We start from the raw sequence: 8,891 nt of genomic DNA on the forward strand, positions 1-8,891 counted from the left end.
ACACAGACACAAAGACACACGGACACACACACACACACACACACACACACACACACACACACACACACACACACACAGACAACCGAACACCGGGTTAAAACATAGACTCACTTTGTTTACACAAGTGAGTCAAAAATCCGTCTGGTCTTATGTCCGTTCCGGTCGTGTATTTTTCCGTGATCGATAGCCGGGGAACAAACTATAGCACATTGCTGACAGTTCGTGTAAGGGGAAATCCAGCAGTGCTGCGGCCGCGGCGAGAGAACAGAGACACTGAGGAATAGGAGAAAGAGAGAACAGATAGCGGAGAGTAAAGAGACAGACTGAGAAAGACGCGGGTGGCGGCAGAGAAAGAGAGAGGAAAGGAGGAAGACGGAAGGGGAGAGAGAGAGAGAGAGAGAGAGAGAGAGAGGGAGGAAGAGAGAGAGAGAGAGGGAGAGAGAGATCGAACGTGCCGTGGCCGACAACATGTGCAAGTGCAGTGTCAACAGGCTGAGTGATGTAGAGATGAACAAACGTGGAAGGAAGAATTAGACACAGAACGGAATCAGCGTTGTGGTGTCGTAGGTGGTGGTGTTTGCTGTGTTTTTAGAAGTGACAGACGGGTAGAGAGAGAGAGAGAGTGGAAGGCAGGAGTTAGGTTTCCATGTTCAGTTCACGTCGTGTGGTTTCTGTGAAACGAAACGATACCGCTGCCTTTCGCTACAACACCGTTTTGTGATCGTGAGTGAGGCAAGTGTCCGCTTTTTGTTCTGCTTTTTGGTTGATTGGGGGTTTTCTTTTGTACCTGTGTGTGTGTGTGTGTGTGTGTGTGTGTGTGTGTAACATGATATTTATGCGAGCATGGATGTGCCGACACGTGCATGTGCACTGATAGCAGTGTGTATGAAAAACACCGTGTTTGTACGAATAATGACAGTTTGGAAACTAAAATAGCACATCATTCCCATACCAATCAAACGGACTGTGACCTGACGCCACACAGCGTTCTGGACTTTTCTAGAAGCATGCAGTCAGCAGAGCCATATAGCCACGTGGAAGCCGGACCTAGAACCTACATACATAGTACAGCGCAGCCATAGTCTTGCATCATTCCCCAAAAAATCTATACATCCGTCGTGTACTTTTGTGCCGAACAGAAGAACAGCCTGCGACACACCGAACGCGCATATGTCTTTGTACATGTATCTTAACTAAAAAACCCAAACCAACCAAAAAACAAACGAAACAAAAATCTGGGTCACACGGGAACAGCTAAAATTTGCGCGAAGAGGACTAAAAAGACTCTTGTCTATTATCTGTCTGACTGTCCGTCTGTCTGTCTGTCTCTGCCAGCCTTTTCATCCCCTCCATCTCTCTGTCTGTCTGTTTGCATGTGTCTGCTTCCCCGTCAGTTTTGACTGAGTTGAGTTGACCTGTGTATCTGTCTCTGTCTCCCTCTGTGTGTCTGTGTGTGTGTGTGTGTCTGTCTCTGTCTCTGTATATCTCCATCTGTGTGTCTATAATGTGTCTTGTCTGTGTCAGTGTCCGTCTGTGTGTTTGTGTGTCTGTCTGTCTCCGTCTGTCTCCCTCTGTCTGTCTCCCTCTGTCTGTCTGTCTGTCTCCCTCTGTCTGTCTGTCTCCCTCTGTCTGTCTTTCTGTCTCCCTCTGTCTGTCTGTCTGTCTCTGTCTGTCTCCCTCTGTCTGTCTTTCTGTCTCCCTCTGTCTGTCTGTCTCCCTCTGTCTGTCTTTCTGTCTCCCTCTGTCTGTCTGTCTGTCTCTGTCTGTCTCCCTCTGTCTGTCTGTCTCTGTCTCTGTATATCTCCATCTGTGTGTCTATAATGTGTCCGTCTGTGTGTCTGTCTCTTCCAGTTCCTGGTCAATGTTGGCCGAGTGGAGCTGGCTTGTGTGTGTGTGTGTGTGTGTGTGTGTGTGTGTGTGTGTGTGTGTGTGTGTGTGTGTGTGTGTGTGTGTCTGTCTTTCTTTCTTTCCTTGTCTGTCTAACTGTCTTTGCCTCTGTCAGCGTCCCCCTGTCTGTCTATAGATCTCTGCTCACGAGCGGAACTGGCTTATCTCTCTGTCTCTATCTTTCTCCGTCTGTCTGCCGCCCCCCCCTCCTCCCACCTCCGTTATCTATTGTCTCTGTCTGTCTGTCTCCGTGTCTGTTTGTTTGTTCTTCTTCTTCTCATTTTTCCTCGCTCCCCCCCCCCTCCTCCTCCTCCTCCTTCTTCTTCTCACTGATTTTCCTCCTCCTCCACCTCCTCCCCCTCCTCCTCCTTCTTCTTCTCATTTTCCTCCTCCTCCTCCTCCTCCCCCTCCTCCTCCTTCTTCTCCTCCTCCTCCTCCCCCGATCTTTCTCCTCCTCCTCTTCCTCCTCCGCATCCTTCTTTTTCTGTTAGGCTGCCGAACACCTAACACTCCTATAACACAGTGCAGGATGTGTGCAATTTGCACTTTATTTTCGTCGATCTCGGCTGTATTGACGCTTTGCTTGTGCTGCTGTTGTGATAAGCCACAGCGACGTGGCAGCCCACTCAGTGCGAGCATTGTCTTGCATCACTCAGGAAAGCTCAGTTACCAAATGCTCATCAGTTTACACAGGGCAGTAGACTTACAACACGCTGAACCAGTCTCCATGCGCATTCCTCTAGCAACATTTATAAGATTTAAACGAGATTAAGCAAAACGTGAGCGGACATAACAGAAAACACACACACACACACACACACACACACACACACACACACACACACACACACACACACACACACACACACTCTCTCTCTCTCTCTGTCTCTGTCTCTGTCTGTCTGTCTCTTTCTCTCTCTATTTGATATTGCATGTTCACGTCCACTTTATTTATATGCCCGCCCCCACCCCACCCGGGCTCATCCTTTGACTGATGGGCCCCATAAACCTTTGTCAAATAAAACAATTGTTCGTGTTCTCTCTCTCTCTCTCTCTCTCTCTCTCTCTTGTCTTTCTCACTCATTCTCTCTCTCTCTCTCTCACACACACACGCATGCACGCAAACACACACACACGCAAACACACACACACATGCGCGCGCGCGCAAACACACACACACACACACACACCATATAGACCCACACTCGCGTTGGTGTTCTTCTTTATCTTCTTGTTCCCGAACTCCGTGAACAAATCAAATGGGGCGCCGCACAGAACAACGGTTCCCCAGTTTGATTGGCTAAGAGCGGACCGGGCAAGACGGGTCGTCTTTTCACTGTTAGCCGCGCGAAATTTGGCCAAGCAGAGCAAACCGATAGGCCTAGTTTGCATCAGTTTGACATGGTAAGTATTATTATGTATCACCAAACATGGAGTATAATACAAACTCCTCCTTTTGCAATGTTGGCAATTTGCATGACGTTCCTTTGACAAAATCATTTTTTAAGTTGATTTGTGGATTATGTTGTTCCGCCGATATCCCAAACTGTTACTGGTTTGCATACATTGCTATGGTCACTGTATGTACTCTGTGGCGCAAAGATTTTAAGCCTTAGGATGGATTATGTGGACAAAACAAATAATATAGCCTAGTCTTTCTGAAGAGTGGATATCTCGCAACAACGAAATGATTGTTTTTGTTAGTATGTGTTATTATTCTTGAGATTTAAAAAAAAGATTTTATACAGCACAACCCTGGGCAATCTACAGTTTCAGATGTAAATGCGTACCATGTATCCACACATTGAAATATTGATCTGCAAAGCGCACTTTTAGTTTTGCTTGTCAAGACAGACACATTGCATTCAGTAATCTTTCAAGGTGCTGAGGGTGGGGAAATATAAACTTCAAATATTATAATGTCGAAACCTTTTACTGTTGCGAGCGCACGCGCGTGTGTTTATATGTGCATGTGTGTGTATGTACGTACGTGCATACGTACGACGGAAAGGGAGAGAGAGAGAGAGAGAGTGAGAGAGAGAGAGATAGGGACACACACACACGCACGCACACACGAACGCACGCACGCACGCACGCACACACACACACACGCACACACACACACACACACACACACACACACACACACACACACCTAGACACAGAGATACGCAGGACAGTAACAGATGGCCTTTCTTCAGAGACGGACCAAAAGCAACAGGTGTCAATAATGATAATAATATTGCGATCATAACCTACACACTTTAACGTCACCCTTCACCCCCTTCCTCCCCTCCGCCCCCCCCCCCCCGTCACCCTCTTTCAGGTCCCTCCCCCACCACCCCACGCCTCGCTTCATCACTCCCTCCCTCCCTCCCTCGTGGTCATAGCTGCTATGAATGTAAATGGGGAGACACGACCTTGTCAAGTTTTGGCCCATGGAAGCAAGGGGAACTTGGGGTGAGGGGTAATGGGGAAGAAGGGGGGGGGGGGTGGAGGGTAGGGGGGTGGGGGTGGGGAGGGGGTGGAGGGAACTTGCTCCATCCATCATCTTATAGGAGGACCTGGCCCTGGGAGGGTGATTTGCACTGCTGACTCATTCCCTCCACCCTCCTCCCCCCACCCCCCCCCCACTCCCTTCAACCAAGTGAGGGGAATGAGAGGGAAGAGGAACTCGAAATATTAAAAGGAAAGGGTGAGTGACAGTGGTGGGATGTTTGGGACATGGTGGAAGGGGTGAGGGGGGCGGGGGGGTGGGGGTGTGTTACTGGGTATGGGAGTTTGTGCTGGGATGAGGTGGGGGTGGGGGTGGGGGTGGGAGAGGGGTTGGGGAGGGGTGGGGGGGGGGGGTGGGGGGGGGCGAATGGAAGAACGGATTTAGGGAAGGGATGAAGTCGAGTTAAAGAAGGAAACGAAATACTGACAAAAAAGGGAGGGAGGGAGGGAGGGAGAGAGAGAGAGAGAGAGAGAGAGAGAGAGAGAGAGAGAGAGAGAGAGAGAGAGAGAGAGAGAGAGAGAGAGAGAGAGAGAGAGAGAGAGAGAGAGATTGATTGATTGATTGAATCTTTAATGGGTAAAGAATTAGGCGCAGTAAAGGCCTTTTTTTACAATTCTGCCCATTTAAGGACACAAAACATAGAAATAAAGAAATAAAATGAAATAAAATAAAATAATTAGAACAACGAATAAAAGAGAGAGAGAGAGAGAGAGAGAGAGAGAGAGAGAGAGAGAGAGAGAGAGAGAGAGAGAGAGAGAGAGAGCACGACACGACACGACACGACACGACACGACACGACACGACACGACACGACACGATACGACACGACACGGGACGACACGACACGACACGACACGACACGACACGACACGACACGACACGACACGACACGACACGATACGACACGACACGACACGGGACGACCATCTCTCTTTTGGTGGATGCTAATCAGACTTTGAATGCTTTTAAAGTATACATAAATACATTAAGTCAAAAATGATACGTGAATTTCATTTTGACAACAATTATACCTGATATCCTCCATGCCCCACCAGTATTGAACATACTTCTTCCCTCCATGCCCCAACAGGGATCAATGGATGATCTAGCTTTTGATTCTTGGCGATGACGATGCTGACGATGAAAAGAAAGAAAGAAAGAAAGAAGAAGAATGAGAAAGAAAGAAAGAAGAAGAACAAGAACAACAAGAAGAAGAAATAACGCAGAAGATGGCGATGATGAGGAATAATGATAATACTAATACTAATAATAATAATAAGAAGAAGAATGAGAAAGAAAGAAAGAAGAAGAACAAGAACAACAAGAAGAAGAAATAACGCAGAAGATGGCGATGATGAGGAATAATGATAATACTAATACTAATAATAATAATAAGAAGAAGAATGAGAAAGAAAGAAAGAAGAAGAACAAGAAGAAGAAGAAGAAATAACTCAGAAGATGGCGATGCTGAGGAAGAATAATAATAATGATAATAATAATAAGAATAAGAAGAAGAATGAGAAAGAAAGAAAGAAAGAAGAAGAAGAAGAAGAAGAGGGACAAGGACAAGAACAAGAACAAGAAAAAATAACGCAGAAGATGGCGATGCTGAAGAAGAAGAAGAAGAAGAAGAAGAAGAAGAAGAAGAAGAAGAAGAAGAAGAAGAAGAAGAAGAAGAAGAAAGAAAGAAAGAAAGAAAGAAAGAAGACGGAGTATGACGATGCTGAGGAAGAAGAAGAAGACGGATAGTAGATGACAGAACGACGCTGTTGATGACGATAACGATGGTGATGAAGCTGACAGAGGCGCTGCTTTCTCCATTAGAATCGCAGTTTCCTTTTATACCTTCCAATGGCAGGAGAAAAAAAAGAGAAAAAAAAAGAGAAAAGAACCGTCCCGTCCATCCCAGATAGAGAGACCAGATAAAAGAACATTCACAGAAAAGTTTCAGCTTCCCACAAGCAGGCAATAACCAGACCATGGCAGCAATAAAAGAGCATCTAAAGGAACAAACGGAGATAAGATGATCAAACAGAAAGATTAACACGAAAAATACGGAAAAGAACTCTTAGTTGGAAGGAACAGCTGGTGATGGAAATTGAGGAAGAAACGTTGGGGTAAAATAGTTTTATCTTCGCATTTATGCATGGCTTGGTGTAGTTACCTCGGATATTAGTATAGTTAAGAGGACAAAAGGGAGGGAGAGAGAGAGAGAGAGAGAGAGAGAGAGAGAGAGAGAGAGAGAGAGAGAGAGAGAGAGAGAGTGTAATAAGATTAACAAAAAAATCAAGTGTATTATCATAAATAGAAGAAACATAAGTACACACGTGAGATAAAGCAAAGAAAGAACTGTTATTGACAAGATGTTGCACCTGTTACCAGCCGCTGTGGCGAAGTCACTAGACGCAGCTTGAAGTCTCCTTCAGAGGTAAAGGATTTTTCGGACTGTGGCCGCTCCTAACGCAGAAATGAATGTCGATTACTGTAGAGTGCATGGGAAGACTGCCAGGCCACACAATCCAGGGCGATCCACTTTACCAATTGCTCTTTCGGGAGTGTTGTGTACAGTGTTGCTTACTACTTACTCACGTTGAGCGTTCCTTACTAACATCGCAGGTGTCTGTATATATATCCAAACCATATGGGACCCCATATCGTCATCGTCATCATCATCATCGTCATCATCTCATCCTCATTCATCATCAATATAGATAAAAAAAAATATCCCCAAACCTGCGGCTGTTTATGACCTGCTGTGAATGTGACATCATTCTTTGATTTCCCCACCACATCAATGTCTGCAGTGAGATCCAATCAAAGACACTGACATCGGCAAATAGTATGGGAAACTATTGTTCGGGGTGGGTGGGGGTGGGGTCTTTATTCCTGGCGACGAAGCGATATAATTGTCGTCAGAAGGGGGCGAAGGAAGTGGTATAATATGTATGTTTGATCAGAACAGGCACTAATGAACACCACCAAAGTGACTCAGCAGCAATTGCAAGGTGTCCTCTTTTGTGTGGCCTTTTTTGACGATAAAAATATTGATAACTCCTTGTGAACTTCTGGCACCTGAGCTAAGGAAAACCAGCTCGGATAGGGTCTCGAGATGAGCGGAGTGACAATAATGCCAGTGAAACGGCGCAGATGATGGAACAGAAAAATAAACGTAAAGAAAAATGTGCAGCAGTGAATTTAACTACAGTTTTTCGTGACAAGAGGAGATCACGGTCTTCATTAAAGATGCCAATCAACTGGTTTTTTTTTTTCCCAACAAGAGGCCTAATATGTGAGGTGTTTTTGCACGAGAGAGGGTGATTGATTGACATTTGTTTCACACAAGAAGCAGTTATCCTTTGTTAGCAATGACAAGTAGCTGAAATGAGTGAGGTTATGTTTATTATTATTATTATTATTATTATTGTTATTATTATTATCAAGCAAGAAAGACAATATAACAGGGCAGAGAACAATATTCATTATTTTTTTCAAAAGAGGGAATGTGTCTTTTTAACCAACGAAATAAAGATTATAATTTTCTTATCCAGAGAGTGACATCAGTTGATAACAGTTAAGAAAACATAGCTTGATTTTTGAAGTTTTTTGTTTAAGTCTTTATTTCTATTTGTATTTTATTTTTATAAACAAGAAGCAATCTTTTTTTCAAAAGCGTCAATGAATATTGATACTTTTTTTTTCCTCAACCAAGAGACGAGAATTATTGACACTTCACCTTATGGGAGAGGGACATAAACTGAAGATTTCTAATGAAGACATTCCAGTGAGCTGACTTTTTAAAAGACAAGAACCAGTCACTGGTTGTTTTGACATTCCTTGATTACAACCTCTCAACCCTTCTTAACGCGATATTACGAAAGTAATCCTGGCTCAGTTCTGGATGAAAGCAATGATTTCGATGTTGTATATCCAGTCTAATTTAACATTGTTTGGTTTGTTATGGCATTGAAACATGATTCTTTCTTGATTTTATATCTGGAGCGAACACTTTAAAGTTTGCTTACGAAACAGATTTTTTCCCCAAAAACGGTCGGAGAGTGATGGCCTAGAGGTAACGCGTCCGCCTAGGAAGCGAGATAATCTGAGCGCGCTAGTTCGAATCACGGCTCAGCCGCCGATATTTTCTCCCCCTCCACCAGACCTTGAGTGGTGGTCTGGACGCTAGTCATTCGCATGAGACGATAAATCGAGGTCCCGCGTGCGGCATGCACTTAGCGCACGTAAAAGAACCCACGGCAACAAAAGGGTTGTTCCTGGTAAAAATTCTGTAGGAAAATCCACTTCAACAGGAAAAACAAATAAAACTGCACGCAGGAAAAAAAAAAGAAGAAAAAAAAGGGTGGCGCTGTAGTGTAGCGACGCCCTCTCCCTGGGGAGAGCAGTTCAACTTTCACACAGAGAAATCTGTTGTGATAAAAAGAAATACAAACGCAAATAATTATTCCTTGCCCGTCATTTTTTTTTTTTTTTACCCCCGTTTGTGTTAATG

At 44.7% G+C, this 8,891-nt stretch overlaps 1 protein-coding gene across 1 annotated transcript in view; it reads left to right on the plus strand.

Annotated features, from left to right (window-relative positions):
* The first annotated feature begins 445 nt into the window (after positions 1-445).
* The window catches only part of LOC143292615 (MAGUK p55 subfamily member 7-like), a 93,233-nt gene continuing 84,787 nt past the window's right edge, over positions 446-8,891 (plus strand). Inside the window, exon 1 of the mRNA XM_076603076.1 lies at positions 446-732. The gene's annotated coding sequence lies outside the window, so the exon portion shown is untranslated. The remainder of the gene's footprint in view (positions 733-8,891) is intronic.

Source organism: Babylonia areolata, chromosome 1 (genome assembly GCF_041734735.1).
Source record: "Babylonia areolata isolate BAREFJ2019XMU chromosome 1, ASM4173473v1, whole genome shotgun sequence".
Taxonomy (NCBI): Eukaryota; Metazoa; Mollusca; class Gastropoda; order Neogastropoda; family Buccinidae; genus Babylonia; species Babylonia areolata.